Source organism: Dreissena polymorpha, chromosome 3 (genome assembly GCF_020536995.1).
Source record: "Dreissena polymorpha isolate Duluth1 chromosome 3, UMN_Dpol_1.0, whole genome shotgun sequence".
In the NCBI taxonomy this organism is placed as follows: Eukaryota; Metazoa; Mollusca; class Bivalvia; order Myida; family Dreissenidae; genus Dreissena; species Dreissena polymorpha.
The window spans coordinates 102,370,656-102,395,664 of record NC_068357.1 but is presented as its reverse complement, the minus strand read 5'-3'; the positions used below and the strand labels follow the sequence as shown (position 1 = coordinate 102,395,664).

The 25,009-nt window shown below is 34.8% G+C and overlaps 1 protein-coding gene across 1 annotated transcript in view; it reads left to right on the top strand.

Annotated features, from left to right (window-relative positions):
* Positions 1-5,551: 5,551 nt before the first annotated feature.
* LOC127872916 (uncharacterized) overlaps positions 5,552-25,009 on the top strand; it is a 320,943-nt gene continuing 301,485 nt past the window's right edge. The window contains exon 1 of the mRNA XM_052416450.1: positions 5,552-5,555. The gene's annotated coding sequence lies outside the window, so the exon portion shown is untranslated. The remainder of the gene's footprint in view (positions 5,556-25,009) is intronic.

The window sequence follows — 25,009 nt, the reverse complement described above, 5'->3', positions numbered from 1 at the left end:
TGTCTAGAATGACTCTCTTTATATCAATTTCTAGAATGACTCTCTGTATATCAATGTCTAGAATGACTCTCTGTATATCAATGTCTAGAATGACTCTCTGTATATCAATGTCTAGAATGACTCTCTTAATATAAATGTCTAGAATGACTCTCTGTATATAAATGTCTAGAATGACTCTCTGTATATCAATGTCTAGAATGACTCTCTGTATATCAATGTCTACAATGACTCTCTGTATATCAATGTCTAGAATGACTCTCTGTATATCAATGTCTAGAATGACTCTCTGTATATCAATGTCTAGAATGACTCTCTGTATATCAATGTCTAGAATGACTCTCTGTATATCAATGTCTACAATGACTCTCTGTATATCAATGTCTACAATGACTCTCTGTATATCAATGTCTAGAATGACTCTCTGTATATCAATGTCTAGAATGACTCTCTGTATATCAATGTCTAGAATGACTCTCTGTATATCAATGTCTAGAATGACTCTCTGTATATCAATGTCTACAATGACTCTCTGTATATCAATGTCTACAATGACTCTCTGTATATCAATGTCTAGAATGACTCTCTGTATATCAATGTCTAGAATGACTCTCTGTATATCAATATCTAGAATGACTCTCTGTATATCAATGTCTACAATGACTCTCTGTATATCAATGTCCACAATGACTCTCTGTATATCAATGTCCACAATGACTCTCTGTATATCAATGTCCACAATGACTCTCTGTATATCAATGTCTAGAATGACTCTCTGTATATCAATATCTAGAATGACTCTCTGTATATCAATGTCTAGAATGACTCTCTGTATATCAATGTCTAGAATGACTCTCTGTATATCAATGTCTAGAATGACTCTCTGTATATCAATGTCTAGAATGACTCTCTGTATATCAATGTCTAGAATGACTCTCTGTATATCAATGTCTAGAATGACTCTCTGTATATCAATGTCTACAATGACTCTCTGTATATCAATGTCTAGAATGACTCTCTGTATATCAATGTCTAGAATGACTCTCTGTATATCAATTTCTAGAATGACTCTCTGTATATCAATGTCTAGAATGACTCTTTTATCATTTCAATTGATAATACAAGTATCTCATGTCACGCACTTTCTGAACGTATCAGTTCAAAACAAGTGCAAAATACTATACGCATCGTCTGTTTTGGGCAGTTATCAATTATAGCTTAACATTTCTGCAAGTTTTCGTATAGATATTAAACATTTATGAAAAAAAAACGTAACTTCGATACATTATATTTCTTGATCAAAAGCGTTATATTTCGTGTAGAAACGAGGTTTCTTTGTCACATTAGCGGACAGAGAAGCGGCTCCTGACCAGACTGCCCCGAATATGGAATACGACAATTTTACATGACGCGGGTATTATGTGATTTAATGTGGTAACTCACATATGAATTATAAATTAAATTGGCAAGTGCCATGTGATCGCCAGTTTAGTTATAAGGACAGATAAAGCATAACATTTCTTTTACAAATGAATTTTATTAAATCTATTAATTAACTGGTTTGCAAACATGGCCAGTATTTGTATATTTATTAATTACCAAAGAGATTCAAAATAAAACTTGAATTTGAAATGTAGCAACCATTGTCGTTATATTATTTATTTATATAATTCACTTATTATGAAGAACCTAATAATTTATTATTATAAAGGTTTTTGTGTTGCTGTACGTTTTTTGCGAAACAGTATTTTCCTTTGGTAAAATTATATGGAGAAGCCTGATATACATTCATTGACGAGAGGGCTATTGAATATAATCTGACAGACGAGGGCACTATATTTTCTGCCAGTAAAAATCAGATCATATTATATTGTTCTCTAGCCAATAATTGTTTTCTTATGTAATCTACTTTAAACTGGTACTCTTAATATGGCGTACACGCGCATTTTTGTTAAAACGATAATTGCCCTGCGATCATTGTTATGTGTACATGGCATTTACGTGACGTCAATTGGTGCGTCCAAGCCACGTTTAAAGAAACTTTATTTTGATCTAGTCGTAAGGGATATCAATACCATTATTTTACTAAGGGTTACTAAAGAAATAATAAAATGCTGGGAAAACAAATTTTTGAGAACATGCTCAAATCGAATTTATATAGCGTCTATATATTGCAATATCTTTTATTCATGTTGGTGACTTCTTAATTGAGTTGATAACTTATATATTAAAAAACCAAGTACTATTTATTATAGAATATGTTTTTGTTCTGTAAAGATTTTGGCCTTCGTATGTACGTTGAAAAATTCAGTAAATATAACAAATAACATTATCTATCAAATGTACGTCATGTGTTGATGTCATTGCGATACGACTGTTAATTGATACATCCTGCATTGGCGCCACTTCCTATCATTAGCGCCATCTCCTTAGCATTTGCTTCATCTATTTTGGAAAAATGCAAAATTATCTACTACGTCAACAGGAAGCCAATATTTTTGTACATGCATCATCTCATATATGTTGAACGCAATCGTTTGATGTCGTTAGCGATTTAATTTGGTGGAAATTTGCACAGGAACGACTCATCGAAATGCTTGTTAAAACTACACCATGCCACAACTTATAAAGGTTCTCACGTATTAACATGGGTTGAGAATGTATGTATCTGTACCATTTTGGATGAATTAATCTTCGCCGAATAGAACTACATTTACCGATTTTAAAAATAGTGCGATATATGCTGAAAAAACATAGAAAACCTAATCACCCTGTACAATTATCCATGACATTTCAAAACATTCGGGTCTGAGCGCCACCTCGGAAGTTGCATTGGCTCATTTGATAATGCATAATGCATCTAAAAAAGTGGTAACGCCTGTGATAAACGGCCGTGATTACAGAACGCGATAAGTTGGCAATCACACATAATTGCTATTACTTTTTGTTGTAGCAATTATCTCGTTTATACAATGTATCGTTAGCTTGTAGAGAATGAAGTCAAATGACCACATGTACAATTTTAAACCAAATCTTTACAATTAATTGAAATATTTAAGTATTAAAAATGTCGCGTAAGAAGTCAATACGTGTACCGTTAATCGCTAAATATTTATGGTTGTACATGTATATTACTTTATTAGGGTCTTGTTTTCTTACAGTTTTTATGAAGAAAAAATAGTATCATAATAAGTAGAATATATAGTTTGTGACTTTTTTAAAAGGTGTGATATCAGACTCGTCATATTTGCAATGGCGTGTGATAAAAGGTTCACAAAGCCTTGCCTTTTGTAACATTACATACATAACTTGTTGCATACTATCAACTTCACAAGCATTGTACAGCAGAACATTCTTTGTATGACCCAACGTAGATTGAACCTCACTGACAAATGCGAATGTACATCAACAAATGTGTGTTTCTACAATACACACGTGCATTCGTGTTATGATTTTTCTGAGTGATGGTTTAAGGCCACAAATATTGTTTTCAACTTAAGAATCGTTTACTATGCATAATAGCCTTCATTTTGTTTGTTCGCCCTATGTTTCTTAATTAACACCAGATCGTAGGTTTGAGGCTTTCGTCATGTGTGAAATGATATTCAAGGCTTGTCGCTTGTTTTCCTATCTGACGCGTTTGGTGGTGTAATGCCATAAAAAGTCTAATCTGTTCCTGATGTTTGCTTTTGCTAGGTTCACAACATATAATGTTTATGTTGTATTTGATAATACTTTTCTGATATTGTAAGGCTATGTTAATATCCATTCATCGCCAGCTATCCAGTTTTTGAATTGCGTACTACATGGGCGCAAGCGTTCTCGTTCCGTTCCCCATTCTGGCGTATTTTACCGCAAATTATTCCATTCAGCATTATATTTGCTCTAATGTGATTTACTTTAAGGCACTAAATAATAATTGCCATTTGTCAACAAACAATATCATATTTGTTCTGTCCTTTATGCCACACGACCCGTCCGTTCTATGACCCTTTTATTGACACCTATTACCTAGTAAAATACATAAATAGTATTTTATTCACACATATTTGTTAATGGCATTGACCTCTTCGAGAAATATACATATTGTGTTATAAGTATTCTTGTTTAAAACATAACTTTAATTACATGAGGTTACCCCAATCATTATATTGATATTGTCCAATCGTATTAAAGTATAGGATCACACGATCTATTTTCCGATCAAAATTGATCTTGGCCATTATCGTTTTTTAAAGGCAGTTGCCTCGCAATTTATTTCTGTTAAACTTACACCTACCTCCTCCCCTTTTCCGCCATAGGGACGAGATACCCTGTTTGTACTCTTCTAATTTGTATGGTGTGCTTTATTATAAAGAATGTTCATATTGTTTTAGTGTTGTACTGTATTGAAGTGTTTTCTTGTGTATACATTTTTGTTACGTGTTTTTACAACCCCCGTTTGGGGAGTATTTTAATAGCCCAATGTGCCATTCTGTACATGTTTATTTATTTACTTTAATGCATTTGATAATAAATGCCATTTATAATCAACTAAATCCTATTTGTTCTTTCCTTCATGCCATCGAGTCCATCCGGTCTATGACCTTTTCATTAACACGTCAGACAATAAACTAGAGCTTTGTCACATACATGACTTATACAACCACATGCTGCATTGACAAAGAATATTTTGCATGCTGTCTTCACAAAACAAGAGAAGCTAATTTATGGTGAAGTTTAAGAATCATTATGCAATTATCATTTATGGCCATTTTGAACTTTGAACTCTTTAATTCTTTCGCTTACACGCCGCCCAATGACTGTGAACAAAATGAACGTACAGGAGTCATTTTAAAATCTCACGATGAATGACAAATTTATGTCTCGGACAAGCTCATTTATGGACATTTTTGACTTTTAAACTCCAAGTGTGACCTTGATCTAGGAGATATCGACGTAATTCTTTCGCACGACACACCGTCCAATGATTGTGAACAAATGCACCGAGAAATTTTAAAATCTCACATTGAATGACATGGTTATTGCCCGGCCAAGATCATTTATGGCAATTGTTTACCTCTGAACTAAAAGTGTGACCTTGACGTTGCAGATATCGACGTAATTCTTTCGCACGACACACCGTTCAATGATGCTGAGCAAATGTGCCAAATGATTTTAAAAGCTCACAATGAACGACATAGTTATTGCCCGGACAAGCTCATTTATGTCCATTTTTGATATTTGAACTCCAAGTGTAACATTGACCTTGGATATATCGACGCAATTCTTTCGCATGACACACCGTCCAATGATGGTGAACAAATGTGTCAAATGATTTTAAATCTGACAAAGAACGCCATAGTTATGGCCCGGACGAGCTCATTTATGGCCATTTTTGAACTTTAAACTTCCAGTGTGACCTTGACCTTAAAGATATCATGTACTTCTTTCGCATGACTCACCGTCCCATTATGGTGAACAATTGACTAAGTCATTTTAAAGTCTAACGATAAATGACATCGTTATGGTCCGGACAAACTTTCGGTTTAAAACGCACTTAGTGACCCCGTGAACTAGTTTTTGACCCGGCATGTTAAAACTTGACCTAGACATCATCTAGATGCATCTTTTGACCAAGTTTGGTGAAGATTGGATGAAATTTTCGGGACAGACAGACCGACCGACAGACCGACCGACAAGGTTACCAATGGTAATGGGGGTATAATCAATAATAAAACTCACAACTTCACAAGCACTATATAGCAGAACGTCATGCATAGTATGATCTGCAGTAGAATGAATCCCGTTGAAAAACGCGAATGTTCATCAATGAATTGGTGTTTATAACAAACTTGTATTGGAATCTGTTATCTGTCAGGATACTCACTTTCGTCGCTAGATAAGTACGCCCATCGCCAGTTTTGCTCGATTAAAATGAATAGGAGACCTCAAAGTGGATGTCCTCGGATTGGCCGCTTCCGTCATATCGCTATGAGATCGTGCGTCACTGTCATTTATTTACATACACAGATGTGTGCTTCCCGCGTTCCGACAAGAACATGAGTTGTCTTATAGCCTGCGATCGACACGTCGTCGCTGAATATACCTTTATAAAGGAGCGGACTGACTCGATAGTGAACTTATATAAAGTCTCGCATTGGACTGAGTGACAAATGGAACGGTAGCGTTTCTTGATATAGGTAAAGCAACTTAAAGACTGAACACATTGTACCTAAACATTCGCGTGGACGTCGAAGTTGTGGTGTTGCTATGCGTGTTTTGCTACGTCCATAGACAAAATGTGTTATAATTATTTAGTGATAATGCTTGCGCTGTGACAAACAATGGGTGGATATTGGATATGGATTTTTAGGCTTTTTCTCTTGGAAACAGTTATTATATGCGATAGTTTTCCATATGTTGGGCATGGTAACTCCGATGTAACGATGAAAACATTGGTACATGCTGATTCACAAAAGAACAATAATGCAAACGAGGACGACGATTTTAAGCGTATTTTGAATAAATACAAAGCAATGCCCAACTATTACCTTTATACACCAGTTAAAAGACTTAAAGATTCAAACGTTATGTCAGAAATAGAGAATAGGACGCGACTTTTGCGGTCAGTGAGACGTCAAAGTGAAAATTCAATAGCGAACATTTTAAGATATAGGATTTTACACAGTACTTTGCCAGAAATTGGGCCGACGTACATAAACTTTGCCAACTACGGTCTTTTAAGCAATACGCAGTTTCCCATAAGCAGCAATCAAGTAATTTCGAAGTCTTATTCAAAGCGATTTTCACAGGCCTTAAAACATCATAGAGCTCCTGTTTCGGACAGAGAAATATTAAATTACAAAGAAAGAGAAAAACGAAGACGGCATCCATATTTAATCAATTTTGGTATAGATGGTGTTATGCACAAGTCGAGATCGGAAACTTCATATGGTGCTCATTCTATAGCTTGTGATCCAGTCGACCAGAATTATTGTCTTAACGGAGGCATCTGTGTCTTCGTCGTACCATTAAACGTCAAAACATGCCAGTAAGTAAATTTGACTGCCTTATTCATGCTTCCGATCCTGTGAACATGTCGCCAATCGAGATACAAGTTTTGCAAACAATGAAATTAAATAATTGCATAAAATGGCTGAAATTGAAGCCTTGAATTTGTCAATCTCATTTATGGCCATTTTTGACTTTTGATCTCCAAGTGTGACATGGACCTAGGAGATATCGACGTAAATCTTTCGCATGACATACCGTCCAATGGTTGCCATCTCATTTCATGATAAAAAGAAAGCTGATAACCGATGCCTAACTTTAATCTATGATATGCCGTCTGTTATTTAATAGTATCGCGAGTTCACACATTTTGCGTATATGTTCCAACCAAGCATGCCGTTTGCGATTGTTTTTGTCAACATACTGCGTAATTTATAAGCATCTCTTTTGAACCATAAACAACAATACAAATCATGTCAGTCGTTAGGTAGAAAGACTTTGATGTCATACATGTGCCACTCGTCCGTTAGCAATTCATATTTTCAAATCTGTGTGCGTTTTCTGAAGCAGAATAAAAGCAGTTTTGTTTTTTCACACGTCATTTTAAAGTTTGTTTTGAACAAACTGTTCAGTGTAAAACTTAGATAAATTTGTAAGTACACTGTGGAAATCTACTGAATATTGTAAGCAGCTTTACGAAAGCTTTATCTTTTTTTACAGATTTTATATTTAAAGAGTGACAATATAATTGATTTTTTCTATGAATTCATTTAAGTCAATAATCTGTTAATAATGTTCTGTTGCCAATCAAGTATTTATTATTCCTCAAAAGTTCATTCCGATTACCTATCTATAATAACACAATTTCGTATGCATGCAGTTGGAATTCATGAAAAAATAGCATTATTTTATTTTGCATTTAAAATCCCATTCGGCCAATCGCTCTTCTTAATAAACAGATAATTCGCGGCAAATGTCATCTTGTGTTGTCTCAACCGATTCAATGCCGCACCATTAGGATTGGTTTCGAGTCTCTAAGCTCCGAATTTCAACGGTCGAATGTCTGTTTTGAATCAGTGGCAATATTGATACTTTAAAAACAATTCCGTGCAGCAAGATGACTAAGCATACTAGTTACTATGCTTTCCAGCTAAATCTCATAAACTAAACTTTGACCGTGTGTTCATTTCATCTCCAAAAGGACCAGTCAACGAATTCTTAACTCGCTCTCTTTTTATGCTTCTATGTTGCGTTGATTTGCTCTGCAAAAACACTAAAGATTATAATATTTATGGTCGATCAACAAATATTTGATAAGTTTTAGAATGTGTACTGAAGAGGCTATAACTAGTAATCATTGTTCATCAATATTAATTGACAATGTATGTACCCGAAAAATAATGTGATCCTTCAATACTATAATTGACAATCCTTGTAATGAAAAAACTATTTTTCATTAATAAATCATTTGTTTGTTTGGAATTAGTGTAGCGGTTGATAATTATCCCAGTCTGGAATTTATTGGAGTAATTTGTAGAATCGCCTTCAGCTTCCAATTGATACCGCAGTGTGGGCGCGTGGACTAAGTGAACAACTCTCCGTCATTCATTGCCGCATACAATACCGACAATAGCTCCAATTTGATTCTACTTGATTTATTGACACATGTCCTAAGCTTTGTTCCGAAAACGACCGCGTGTCCGTCTTAAATGCGTTATCTGATACCGATGCTATCAGTTGCAGATCCCTAGTGTTAAGTGTCTGTTTCATGCAAAAATGGGTCTAATGTCGTTTGTGGCGAGTGCATCTGCAGCCCAGCCTGTGCATGCGCACAGATTGGTCAGGTGATACCCTGTCCGCCTACCATGCGTGGATTTGTCACGTTATATGGCGTTAAAGAAAATTAATGCCGTGCCATCAAAGAAATGTTAATATCTTATGATAGTCTCAAATATGTCGCTTCAAAATATGCCACTTCCATATCAACGTACGATTCATAGACCCATAATTTATTTGAAATAACTAGTTTTAGATAATTGCCCGTAAGTGTCCTTATGTAATTGGTCAAATTAAAAATATATATCTATTCATAACTGAATACGTTCATCGCAAGGGAAGCAAGCAAACATGATGCCACTGCTTGAACGTTTTTCTTTACAAAATCATACAATTACGAAAACATTCTGACAAATGACACTTAGTCTATAAGGAATTTATTATAAAAGTGAACACTGCATAATTGCTGAATTAATATAGTTGCTATTGTAACTCAATCTAACACCTTTGAAAACTGTTATCGTTGTTGATTTCCCTAGTACCATTTGGGTATATATATCGTAATCTTCACGTGAATGTTATAGTCAATATTCTTAACTTATAATTCAACTTCTATTTTCAGATGCAAAGAAGCATTTACCGGTCAGAGATGCCAGATGTGGAATCAAGAGTACCTGCTCGCCCTCCTGTCACAAGAGATCATCGGCTAGACGCTAAGAGTTGTGTCGTTGCGTTCAATGGTACGTTAAGGACACTACAAAACAAATTATCAAAGTGACTCAGAAATGCTTGTTTGAGATGTATAATAAGCATGTCTAAGTTATCACGTCTAAGTTATTCCGATTAACAAACATAACAATTGAAGTTGTCCCTTCAATATATATTCATGTTTTCATTTTAAGAGCGTACTGATGTTGTTCAGTATGAAACCAATTAATGTTCTTATTTTATGAGCATGTACGCGTTTTCCGATTAACAGATCGTCGTTATCATAAACAATAGGTTACATGACAATGAATTTCATTTAACAATTCACTTGTCTAAACATTCATATGATGATTGTGATGGCAATATCCTTTTCAAATGTATTTTCTTTGGAAACACACAACTAAACTATTTTAGTTTATTCTAAATAGCTAGAGTAACCATTCGTATCTCGTTACAGGTTTATACATTATGCAAGAGAGAAGGTAGAACATGCGATGGCATCATGCAGATTGCTTATCGTGAGCAAGTCAACATCGTAATGACAAACGCCAGTAGGTCCTCATATTAACATGAAAATAGAGCAAGGTCGAGATGAATCATCGTCGGCCTTTGTGGAGTGAGTGACAGTGTATTGCTTAAAAGACATTAACTATTTTATATATCACCTTCGGTACCAAGAGTATTTCATATCTATTTCATATGCAAATGCGACCAAGTCGGTTGAAAGTCATGACATTTACATGCATTCGAATGCCCATTTTTAACGGTACATCGGTGTGGTTCCATGTCTATTTGCTTTGCGATTTATGGGATGGATTGCATGACTCTTTCTGTCCATGTCATACGAGGAAATATCGTGTGGGAGAAATGGGATATTATTTGCACGGTATTGTGAGCGCGTCATACTCATGCCGTGTTTTGTGTAAATACAAGCTGATTTTAAAGATCATATTTTGATTTATTTTGTATGGAATGTTAATGTAAAGTGTTTAATTAATACGTTTTGAATGATGTGTATACATACTAATACATGTATTCATAAATACGTGATTTGAAGTAAACTATTAAAAATAATAGACTGCATTCGTTATTTGTCGTCAACTGTTTATGAACGGCAACCATTGTTACACCAGGATTAGTACTATGCATTTTAAGTAATACATGTCTTGTCAAATCCACTGTATTAACGTATACTTTTTTTTTGATTTTTTAAAATACTATTTTATAAATCTAATATAACAAAGCTGACCCCAATTAATAAAATGTACGGAGCTGCAACAATCCTATTTGTATGGCTTGTGTCGAGAAAAGTGAATTATAGCATAACCTGTTTTTATAAAAGATTGTGTTTTGTTGTTTTAGTTGTTCTTCTAAAAAAATCAGTAGTACAGCCAACATCCTACAAACGACATTTTCCAATCCGAGAAGGGGACAACGACAACGAACAAGCCCTGGAATAGGGGAGATAGCCCTGGGTTATGGTTAGGGTAAGGGTTAAGGTTAGGGGTCGGGTTAGGGTTAAGGTTAGGGTTAAGGCTAACCCTAACCCAAACCCTACCCCTAACCCTACCCCTTACCCTAACCCTCATTACAATACCAGGCCTCGCTCGTTGTCGTTAACCGCTTCCCTTCCAATCCCTTCTTATGACTGCTTCTTTATTGCAATCTTTAAATTACCAGTAAATTTAAATCATCAATCGCGCTAATTATATTGGGAATGATATCGAAAGAATTTTATAAGAGTATTGTTTTGACGTATAAGGGTGTCGAGTTTCTCAGCATGGCAATAGTTTCAGATTAAGTTTTACTTTTGCAAAAGAGATAATATAGTGGGGAATCGAAAATATTGAAAATACAACACTATTACTTTTCTGCTTACACAAAACTTATTTATTTTGGATGTATTTGATACATTGCCAATGCGTTTCATCTAGACTGCGTGTGTCCGCTACATAATTTAATTGACTATATGTTTATAGACAGGACCTCAACGTCACCTCAAAAGGACATCGGCGGGGATGCAAGATAATTTATCGAATTATTATACACGTACAGCTACATATCATATCGACACTATTTTTATAAGTAAAGTAAAGAGATCAAAACATATCGAAATGAGGACATATTAACCAAACCCCGACATCAATGTGCGCAATTCATCTATAAATAGATCGTAGATGTTGACACGAAAATGATGAATAAATTTCGTATGTTTGAAAATAAATCTCAAGTTGCACGTTAATATTGTCTTCATTCTAAAGTAAGATAGAATTAATGATACCATGTTGTCACGGGAGACCATTTTACATTACTTGCTTGTGTTCATGGAGTCTGTATACATCGAAATGTGTGGAGAACTGAACTGTAATGATGTTTTAAAAGCTTTCACTTTCGTGATGACTCATTATGACTTTGTTTAACATTAGTTCAGGTTCGTTATATGCTTAAGATTTGCTTAATAAGCGCAAATTAATTAATAGAAACACCGATCAAAGCACACTTTGAAGCAGCAATTAAAAATATCATGCATTCAAAAACGAATTAAAATGTTGTTGATAACTGTAATAGATGAAACATAAAGACGGTTAAATGATTCACGCGATTCAACGTCTATAGACTCCCGTTATAAGACAAACAATGAACAAAACGTGTCCACAAGAAACTTATTAATCTGTTACATTTAAATTGTGTCATTTGTCTTAGACGTATCGTTTTCTGTCAAAATGCTCAAATCGAATATATATATATATATATATATATATATATATATATATATATATATATATATATATATATATATATATATATATATATATATATATATAACAATTGCAATACTAAATAAAACTAATAACTAAATTCCTAAATTCTCAACATTGTCAAAATAGTTCATCGACAGCAAATTTTGTATACAATATGATAATTCACGAAATAAATATAAGATAACACGTCTTCTTAAAACGATGATTTGTGTCCCTTAGTCCAAATGCTTGTAAACTTTACTTAAAGGCCAAGGTCAACGAATCTTAATTAGGCTCATATATGTTGTTTTTCCCACTATCAACTCAAAAAAATGACTTTTCAATTAATTTTTTTGTATAATACATGTTAAATGTTCTTATCTTACAAAAAAACCTTTAAAGTCCATTAAGAAATTATTAGAAAACTATTTTTTCTAATTAAAAACGCACGCGACTCAAATGTGCTGAAGTAATCAACTTACAAAAATAAATGCAACTTCTGTAAACATAATATAAATCATAACACAAAATATGTCACTTTAAAATACTTTTACATGTGCATTGGAACCACCACATATTCTTAGCGCCACCTCTTTGGCATTGGCTCCATCTCTTTTTGAAAAATGAAAATTTATCTATTAGATCGACTAGAAGCCGATGTTTTTGTGCATGCATTTACTTGTACACGTTCTAAGCAATCGTTTTATTAAATGAGCGATTTCATTGGCCGCGAATGTGCTCGTCACACAGGCAAAAGACATTGACTTGCTTTTACGAATTCTGCCATGCTATAACTTTAGTTTTAAGGTTTCCAAATGGGTTGTGATTGTATGTTTCTGTACATGTTTGGATGAATGTTTGATGAATTTTTCTTCGCTGAATCGCACTACATTGGCCGATTTTTTTTAAATAATGAGAAATATATTTTTTTAAACACACATATAAAACCTTAAATTTCAAAACATCCGGGCCTTAGTGCCACCTCGGAAGAAGCATGGCTCATTTATTAATGCAAAAAGAGGTGGCGCCCGTTATTAACGGCCATGGTAATGTAATGCCAGACTTGGGTTACAGCCGCAGGTACAATATGCCATACCGTTTGGGCAAAAAGTACATATTTGCTGTAAAATAGATATGACCGCAGAAACAAACTGCGGTTACTTTTCGTGATCCGAGGTTATAACAAATGTCATATGTTTATAATCTAAGATACATTTTGCATGGTCTTTACTAACAAAAAGGCGCCCATCCTCTTTTAGGAATCACGTTACGTCTTACAAAACGGTTTTTCGGAAAATATTTCCTTCGATATAATAAAAATAAGATGATGACTATTAGAGCGATTTTCTTTAAAGTTACCAGACTAAATAAAAACACAAAAAATATACAATAATTCAGTTGAAAATATTATATGATTTTGATTATATTTGGACTCATACAAAAAACACACTTTAACACAATGATTGACTAACAAAAGCTGGTTTTATCACGCGATCGTTTTTGTTCAACTATTGACCCACTGAAGGAAATGCAACAAAAGGCATAATAAAACGCCAACAGTCTTCTTGTATAACCGCAGATGGAAAATGTAACCGCTGTGACATTTATTAATATGACCGAGTTGAGAAATTTATACTTAATATTTACAAATATGCAACAGCGGGTACACTTTTCCAACTATTTTTAACTGTTGTGTATATATGTACTATTGACCCCATCGGTACGGCATATGTACAAGGTGAGCGAAAATATATGTGCCTGTAACCAAACACGCACCACACGCCACGCCCGATACTAAAATAGAGCGTCTAATAATTAATGCAGAGAAAATATACCGGCACGAAATGGTGTCTACTAGTCCCTTAGGACAAGCGCTTTATGAGGAGTCGTAAATACACAAAAAATACGGTATTTATTGCTGAACTTTCAACTACAAATTACTAGGAGTTATCGTACACGTATATGAGAAGTATCGACAACCACAATCGCTTGTTAAAAGTTACGCTTTTTTCAGAACTCACTTAATATAATATATCCTTTGGTGTGTGATATTCATGCATTACTTGTTTAGTCTTGTAAAATTTTCGAATCTCTATTGTTGATGGCAGGCTAGATTTTAGAAGTTTACGTCATCTCGCGCAAACAACATTTAGTGGCTACCAATCTATTTTGATATATAGAGGAATCATATTTCGCAAAACAAATAGCAATACTATCAATAACATATTATAATTAAGCTGTTGTTGAAAAAATAAAGAAATATGTGAAAACTGAAATAAATTTAGCTGTTTCACGACAAAGTTTTTTAAATAAGTAAAGTCAGTGATATTTTCAGAAAAAAAAGAACTCCAATGTTATTTTATGTGAATTGGTTGCACACTAATTCTTTAGAAACAAAGATAGCTACAGAAAACAAGGCCGCTGTGTCTTATTTTGCCAGAATTTGAATTGCATTGCTTTCTTTTTAATTTGTATTTATACGTGTTGCTTTGGGTCTCATTTGGGCTTATAATGCGTTTCACCTTGTTTCAGTCCTAATTTGTGTACATTGAACTTTCAATTGCCCAAAATTGTTCGCTTTGTTCTTTGTTTCAATGTTGACAGTTGTATACTTAACCTTTTCGGTGATTATTGCTGGGCTGAGTTCGAGCCTCTACAAGCCTTAAAACTGGTTTAAAAACCCAACACTTTGCAAGCGGTAACAAAAGCTTCAATTATGTTTGATATTTAATGTTGCCTTGATGAATTGCCCTGTGCTCGTTATCAATGGTTCATTTTTCTTGTAACCTCATTTTTCCCTTGACCATGTTACTGTTTTTTCCCTGCTTATCACGTTCGCTTAAAATATAATTGTATACATTTAACAAGCGCAAGTTTTGATTACAAGAAATATTGCAATTATTATAATTTTATTTGCCCACCAATGATTCGCTGTCTAATTACACAATAAATCTTTATCAAGAGTGATGTCAGTCAGCTACATACAAAAATAAATAATCAGTATAATTGTATTCGTCCATTGTGTTTCTTAAAGACATTTTAATTTGACTTACATATCTGCAACGTCTTCCCTAGAATTGTTAGAGAACCGTATTGTCGCATAAAATTATTTTAATGGGTCTCATCGATGATTTCCCAAACATGTATGAAAACAATTAATATTCCCTCTTTTCAAGCAGATATTTGTGTAGGTAAAATGTTATACTGATAATATCGAAATGAACAAGAGCCCCCCCCCCCCCCCACCCCAACAGGGCCCTGACACAGGATTGTTTTGCAACAAAACTGACCATTAGAGTTAATCTTATCATATAAGTGTGGCTAAGCCACTTAAATAAATTTTTAGTTGACACAGGATTATGGGCTTGTTCAATCAGGCCGATCGGTATTTCAAAAGTATTTATCAACTGTTCACGGTCAATGCATCTGCAAAGTATGAGGCCCATCACTCAATCCGTTGATGACATATCGAACGGAAACCAGTTGAATACTAAATGTCATAGTGACCTTGACCTTTGAACTAGTGACTAGTTACTTATCGAAAACAACTGATCTACCGACAGACAGACCGACACCCAGCAAAACAATATACCCCCTCTTCTTCGAAAGGGGGCATACAAATAAACACAAATGTCAAACATATTTATCTATACGCGCATCTTTTAGGATGCAAACTCACACCTTTAAATATGATACATCAGCGCCAATTTCACACGCGAACGTCTTGATTTTCAGAGCGCTCATGCGTTTTGCAGTACTATAACATTTTATTCATAGCAATTTTCCTACTACTGCATATGTTCCTGATCCCTATGAAAGTGTATCCGGAGGACAACTTTTTATTATAATGAAAATAAGCAGTTTGACGCGCATGCGTAAAAATCGAGACATACTTAACACGTGAGAATGCTGTATATATATGTAAATTTTGAAAATAAAAAATCCGCATTTACCGTCGATATTGCCATTTACATACATCACAAATAGCAGTAGGTTGTGAACGTTGCTTTTGTCAACGAAAAAAAGTACAAACCTGTTTATTTTGTAATAAAGCAAATTAAATTCTGTTCAACGGGTCCTTTCACCATATAATTGTGTGTTTTATTCGATTAAGTTTTAAAATGTTTAATTGTTAATTTAAAAAATCATCTCAATGTGTCCGCTTGTATACACATTCAGAGTTGACAATAGAAGGTACATGTCGATACAGAGTTAACAATAGAAGGTACATGTCGATACAGAGTTGACAATAGAAGGTACATGTCGATACAGAGTTGACAATAGAAGGTACATGTACATGTCGATAACGAAAGGCGCATTCAGTTGCAAGGGTAACCATTTTCGAGAATATAAACATAGATCTAATTGTTCTAAAGTAGATAATTATTGTTTTATGAGAACTACGATTGTTCGGAAATTAGTTCATTCTTCCGCGAACTTTATTTAAGTGTGTGTTTTAGGGATTTAAGGAGCGCTGTGAGTTCACACATTAACCACGGACTCTAGATATACGCTCCTTGCATCAACATACATGTATTGAATTTTAATTTGTTAACTTGTAAGTATCATTCTTGGAGTGAATTGACGTCGTCGTTTGTAGGCGCATGCAATTTTTTAACGAAATCAGTAACTCCACACATGTATGTATAGAATGGAAGTTCGTCAACGTACGATTAGCATTGTTGGTGTTAATACATGTCGCCATTTGTCGTCGTATGTAAGTGTCGGCATGCAGGGGAATCAATTGTATTCTAATGTCTGCATGCTACACTCGGAGATCATTGTGTGATTTATCGCAAGAAACAATCAATTATGTATTTCTGTACTGTGTGATCTTTGGTTGATAACATGCCGCGAACAGAGCTTTTCATTTCAACGGAAGGTAATTTACCGATCATTTGTTTCAGTTTTATTTGTTCCATTCAATTCGAAACGTTTATTGGATTGAAACCGTATACGTTGTTTATTGCAAACAAAACATGCCAGGCTGGCGGTGTGCTCAGTGGTTGGTACACGCGTCTAACTTAGGCGCCCCAAAATCAATACGCGTACCGTCGTACGTGAGCTTGGTTGGTATCACCATCCAGACACGTGGGGCTTCCTTAATAACTCCAGCTTACACTAAAAGCACAAGACACAAACAGTTATTTTAAAAATAAATGGCTGGAAAAGTCGCATTAACAATTAACAAGAACTGTTAAAAAGACATTATGCGACGATAGCAATGTTGATGCCATGATTGTACTTAATATACAACCACGTGACAATTGTCGCAATCGGGATGTTCGCTCTCCATCTATTCAAGAGAAATATCGAACAAAGATTTGTTGGATCACAATGGCCCATTATTTGTTTCAGAAGAAATTCATCATTATTGATATCCATACACTGAATAGTGCCATCATACACCATCATATCGGTCTGTGAAAATAACCTTAAAATTGCAGTACGGTGAATTTATCAAATGGCAGGGAAATTGAACACTGTTTAATTCAAATTGTCCAAAAATAAGAGCAATCGTAAGTAAAAATAAATATAAAATTCATTTCTGCCTTCAATAAAAACCAGGTTCATGAAAATCGCTGTAAAATTAATGGAGTAATGGCTGTTCAAAGCTATACACCTTGTTTTCGGGTGATTTCGAGTGGAATACCTTGTTATATATATATATTTGATAATGAATTTTTTTCCAGAAAAGTTGATTTTTCGTTATAAAATGATTATTTATCATTCAAAATGTTGTTTTCACTAATTAATATCATAGTCACACGCTAACCACCTGCGGCTGAATCTATGTTTTATTTTATACTTGGAGTTCACACATGGCGATTAAGAAACAGAGGGATACAAATCATTTTCATCTCCAAGTGTTTTTGTTCACTAGTGATAGTAATGAGTCATCGTTGAATGTTAAGGTCTCTACAAAAGGTATTTGGCTAAGGCTTTTTCAGAAAATATCATCCGCTAAAGCAGTCATAACTCTTTCATTTAATTTATTTTCATGGTAATCTTGTATTATAAAAAAAACAGCGCCGTGTTATTTTAGAAGATATGTTTTGTGTGAAATGTAACTGGACAAAATGCTTTATGGTGAACTTTTCCTATGACGGTCGAGTCCGAACACATAAAACGATATCTTATTCTGGAGTTTAATAGATCCCAACCTCTCTACGCCATATTTTTTAAAAAGAACGTGTCGCTGCGTAGGTGTGGTGGAAACTTATAAATTCAATTTTGGTGGTAAGTTTTTAAGGGGCCTTTTCACGTTTGGGTAAATTGACAAGTTAAAAAAAGTTGTTTCAGATTCGCAAATTTTTCGTTTTAGTTATGATATTTGTGTGGAAACAGTAATACTGAGCATTAACATGCTCTAATTTAGCCATTATATGTATCTTTTGACGATTTAAAAACCTTAAAAATTATAAAGCGTTGCAACGCGAAACGATTGAATAATTTGGAAAGTTCTGTTGTTGTCGTTATATTTTTGGTAACTACGAGGATTGCTTATATAAGTAAAACATACATCCACTCATAGCATAAGCATGGCTGGTCGAGTGGTCTAGGAGGGAGACTTTTTACTCCAGGACTCCAGGGGTCAGTGGTTCGAGCCCAGTTGCGGGTTACTTTGTTTTCCTTTTTCAAATTGTATTCTTGTTTTTTACTGGAGATTTTTAGCTCCAATGTTTAAATTTATCAATATAAAGCATTTATTGACAAGCTTCAATCCTTGCCAAAATCTGTGAAAAGGCCCATTTAATACTTCCAAAACAAACGCAAACGTTGTGTTTTAGAACGAAACAATGGTTCTAAAACGAAACAATATTTATTGACATGTATTTTTCTGTTAATGATATGTTCAAAGAGGGAAAGTTCCATATAATCCAATATTTAATTGAAGTTTTTTTTTTAAGTGAAAATTATTTCGCACATTCCTGTCAATGACTTATTTGTATTATATTGTTACTTTACGTATTCAAATTAAAAGCACGGTAAAAACTAAGCATTCAAGATTAACTCAATCTGATAAATACGAATTGTATGGGGAACAATCGTTGCGGGAGTTGTAATTGTATTTCTTTTGTCTCTTTTATGTTTATCCGGACCCGACAAAATCCTGCGATGTGTCATATGTGTTATGAACGCATTAATAGTAAAAACAATATTGTTCCAATTTAATCTTTTATACACGAACATGATTTTTTTATTGGAAAATGGAGAATATGACAAAGTGTGCTCCTATTGATGCCGTATTACATTACATTGAATACTCAGTACTGATGTTAAATACATACGATGTGACAGGAAATCGAAGATTCCAGTGATTCTTACCGGTAACACTTCTAAAACGCAATTCAATTTTCCATGCACGTTCTTTTCCCTCGGGATACGTTTGTCATTTCACGCATCATCGTGCATTATTCGCTGATCATATGGTCGTCTAGCTTTCATGGTCGTTTAGCTTTCACTGTAAGCACAAACCTTTGACATTTTGCAAACGTTTTGACTACCAAGCATGAGTTGTTGTTTTTTTCTGCGTGCGCAGTGTTACGGCTCGATCTCAAAAGGCCATTTCAACGTTTTTACTCCAAAACATTTTTTTAATGCATTACAAAAAATCATATTCACTCTTTTAAGCAAAACTTGTCAGTTTCAATGGTATAACTGATAAAGTCTTTAAAAAGCAAATGCTTCTATTGGGGTGGGTATTTGTTTCGTCATCTACATAAATAAGTTGGTGTCACGATGGAAATTTATATCTAATTATTGATCTATTGCACCCCGCCATTGATTAAAAAAAACACTTTGGTACAAAAAATGGTATAACCCGAAAAAAACGGTAAACAAATTTAGGTGAACGCTTGTTTTAATGGTATGCTTCCTTCTGGTCTATCGAGAATTCTTTCACGTGTTAGTTATGCTCGATTGGTCATTGTCGGTTCGCGTACTGCTTACTGTCGTGTAATAAATGTCGTTGAACAAAACCTGCCACAACATGCCGTGTTGAGCAAGAGTTTCGATAATATAGAGTTCATTTAACAAAATATTGACATAGATATTGGCATAAATATGAACATAATTAGTAATTCGGAAAATTAGCCAACAACGACCAATTTAGCGTTAGAATTCTCGGGTACGTTTCAGTATATTTTCCGTACCCGGAATACATTTAAGTACATGTATAATTAAGTAGTACCCGAGCCGACAATTACCAATCAAGCGTTAGTTATCTTGTTACATCCCTAAAGTATCGTCATATTGGAGTTTTGATTTTTATCAACGAATCTGACTTCATTCGTTCATGTTTTATGAATAAAATTGAAGCCATATCATTTTGTTAAGATTATATTACATCATCGATAGGAGCGGTAAATGACCTCCGAACAAAGATTGATTAATTAAACCAACCATTGAGCAAATTCAACATGTATCCTATTTAAACTGCTGTGAAAATCATGTTAGACACGTGCTTTTAACGCACATTTAGCTACACCGTAACATAGTTCTTGTCGGCACATACACATACACAAATTCATTTGCAAAACGTTTACATGACTGTTGATTCAGATTACACAACACATCTCAACCATACGTTTACTATCCTTTGGCATGTTTATTGTGATGTCTGCTGCCTTTCATGCGATTGTAATATATACACTTGACTTTTATCTTACCGGTATATATTGATTTTTTTCATAATCATTATAAGGAAGGAGCAATAGGATTTAAAAAAATCAGAGAATGAACGCTATAGATATTAAAAAAAACGTATGTTTTTAGTTAAGTAGTTGATCCTTCTATCTAGTTTCGTAAAATTTACAACAACAAAAAAACAACATTGGCTGCGTAGTTAACGTTAAACTGATTTGTTATATTTAAATAAATCGGTAGTTGCTAATACACGGTGGTAATTCAGATACTTTGATAACGGATGACACATCGATAACAGACAACATCTAAAGCCGCGCGCGATAACTGAGTTCTTCAGTTTAAATTTGCATTGATGGTCTATTTATTGGGTTTTGAGACACGCAACATTGTTTGACCGAGTAATGATTTTGCACTCCGTATTGCGAAGAAAGAAGTTCGAAGAACGATGAATGATATGTAAAAAAACACACACGATAAAATGTATCGATAATAAATATATACTCGATGATAAGTACATTTTTAACAAAATAAAAAATACTTAGAAATAATTCAAGAACGTCTTATCTATTCGAATTAAAAGACTTAATGTCTATTAATCTTACGACATGTTACATTTTTAGTTACTGACGTATTTGAAGAAATTCACTTCTTAAGCCGATCATCTCAATGAAAATGGCACTTCAGTTCCCGATTACCCGACACTTAACAGATATTACACACTTTTTTAAGAGAACCAGAAATGCAAAATTTCCAGTTGAATATTGTAATCGAAAAATTTCCTAGTTTTTGTTATCTCTGTAGAATATGATAATGATTTTGTTTTTCATGGCATATTCATTTCAAAGATCTCGGGGATTAAAATATAACCATTTTAGAGTGAAGTTTCAATTTATTTTCTTATATCGATTTAACGTTGAAACCTATATAAATTGCTCTCGATGTCTGCTTCGTTGGAACTTTACCGGTACTATCGCCGTCTACAACATATCCGAGTAAAACATCTGTTAAAAGTCTTCGTTAGCCGACGTGTTTGTTATCGGGAATTAAAGTGTCTACAACATCATGTATACCACATATTAAAACATGCTCTATGTGTTCATATTTAATTGACTTCTATTAAAATGTCAGTATTAGAAGCCCACTTATTACTCTGCATGATGAAATAGCAAGCATTTAATTTCCATATTCCTAAGAACATGCATTTTATTGTGTTTAAATGTGTGCCGATCGTCCAGTTTATGCTGTTTCCCGATATAATTTTTCTTTTCTTTTTAAAAAAATCTACTATTCTTCCTTGAATTGTTATTTTCACAATACAAAATGATATACCGTTTATGAATTCCGACGTGTACCGAGTCTAAAAAAACTAGTAATAAGGATATAATAAAAAAAAAAAACACTGATGAACTTCCCTTTCGCGCGTGGCTTTTGTTTTCTCTTTTATCGAAGTGCCATCCGTTATCGCAATATCCGCATGACCAGCGTGTTGTAACAGTAACATATGAGTTTTTTGTGGCCGTTTCGTGTCGTTATTGGGCGCGCAAAATACCACATATGATGATTGGTAGAATTATATTAAACAAGCTTAAAATAAATCAGAGATGTAACATGTTATCCACGTCTCTAAATAAATCAGCAGCGAAAACACACGCGTGTTATACATTGTAAACATGTCTTGCATTTACAGAATCGAGTGACAATTTTGAAACTAAACCGTCGCTTTATTAAAAAGTCAACATATTTTTTTATGTTCGAAATTACAGAATAATACATTTTTCTTCGCTTTTTCCTCGGTGTTTATGGTGTCTTTGTCGGTGATCACGTGACCTGTGGTGACGTCGATGGTGGTCCGTTCTCTGATTGGTCGCGTCATTGACAGGTGCACGTTGCGTTGGCGAATTGTATTTCTTAAAGTGGGATCGTCTGGAGACATGGCGTTCGGTACGTGAATTCGGGGATTCATCGTCTGGACGAAACTGCTCCAAAGTTTCATACCTGTAATTTTCAAACGAATGTCTCCGAGGAAAAACTGAAAATTCCGGAGATCGTGAACGAGGCTGACTGTGAACATCTTCACTACCGAAATCTGGTGGGGAGTCAAGGTCGTTCCCAATCGGAGTCGATGTGTACAGGTCGTCAAGTTCAAGTGGGCGATCTTCGCCTGACACTTCCTTATCAATCGCGGCGATAAGAGGTACTGTCTCATGTCTCGACCGAGACTGCCCGTAAGACATTTTTCTTAATTTCCCCCTTGTCGTCTGCTCAGGACGACACGGCGTCTTTGATTCCTCTTGAAAAGAGACGCTCGGTTGGCCAACAGGAGTCCCGTGCGTACTTTGCGACTTACTTTTGTGGCGTTTTCGAGTCGCGTGAATTTGTTTTTCTGCTTTATTTTTGCGATTTTTCGAAACCGAACTTAATCTCTTTTTCAACGATTTTGTTGACCTAGCACGCCGCGTAATGCTATCGAATTTTGCGTCAGGTGTCTTAAAAAGAAGTAGAGTTCTTTCTTTCAAATGTGTGTTCGATCGTCCTTGCTTCTCTTCGCCGATGCTTTTCGTGGATTTACGACCAGTTTGATCTACATCCATTGATTTTTTGCCACTATTCCGTTTTAGTACCGTTTGTCTATCGTCGCGTTCGCGTGGTTGCTTGCGAAGTTCGTCAAATTGTAGCAGATAGTTTTTTTCTTCAATCAATCTTTCTGGCGTAGAAGAGTATTTCAAAGGTAACTTACTAGCGAAAAGTTGCCGAGACCCACTGTTGATCCATTGTTGAATGTTTTGACGCTTTGTCGGTGACATGCCCCGCGCATGCGAATGTGTGACGCTATCCCTTGCAGCACTTGGTGGGTTGTTAAGGGTGGAAGAATTCCCCATAACGTCATTTAAAACATTGTTTGTATGCTGCTCGTCCTTTACTGACTGGTTAGAAAATGCGTTTGTCTGATACACTGCCGTTATTTTGTTTCCAGATGGCGAAGGATCAACACTTACGGGTCTGAAATATTTTGTTTCCGACGTGCTAGGGTCATAAAAGGTCATTATTGACTTAAACGCGTTACACAACGGGGATCCTACCTGTCGCGATTCATTTAAAACTGGAACATTCCATGGGAAAGATGCCGAAACGGATTTACCTTTCCTTTTCGGTGACTCATTCTTAGCTTTTAAGCGCGCATGCGGGGTCTGAAGAATAGTAGTTGATTTTAATTTTTGCATTATTGGTCTTGTCATTCCGTCAATGTTCCACAGCTCGTTGTAATTCAGAATATGTGTGTCTCGTTTTCGGTATTTTACAATCTCTTTCGCTGTGTTGATAGGAATACCAGTCTTCAAAGCTAGTTGCCGAGCTGTGCAAGTGTTTAAGTCCGCCATTTTAAGTTGTTGATATACTTTACGCTTGACGTAACGTTAGTATCGACGTTGACGTCACAAAATGTTTTCTTACAACATTACGGTTTCGCGTAAAAAACTTCATGTACGTTTGGACAAAGTAAATATCGAACATCTCTCACGATCACACACACACCTTATCTTTCGTTATATATAAAATAAATACGGTCTGTTTTATTACAAAAGGTCATATTGTATCAGTTATTTAATGCTCTCTTTACGATTGGATAAAGTTTCCCGCCCGTGATCCGTAATTGAGCATAAACGCAACGCGCTAGATTTGTGAAATAAATAGATTAAGCGTGGAAACACTGCATATGACATTGACCGAAATGTACCGGGTATGTCTGCGATCAGCCGAAACACGTTCAAAACGTCCGATTTTTTCTGTCAAGCATAAAACACAAATCGCGTTATCCTTCGTTAGGGTCGTAGACTATTATACCAAAAAATGGCTCAGCATCGAAGTATTCGTTATGAATATTATAATTGATCTTTTAATTATGAATAACCACGGATACGACTATTTATTGACCAAATTTATTTCAGTAACGAATCAGTTTGATTAATGACTGCCGCACGGTAATGCAATAACATTTCGATCATTAATTTTGTAAATTATATCGTGATGATTGGAAATTGCAGTGTCCATTCAAATAAAACGGTCAGTAAGTATTACAAATAACAATAGAACACGATTTAAAGCAGTTAATGTTTATTAGTTAAGCGATATACGATTTTGATTTATTT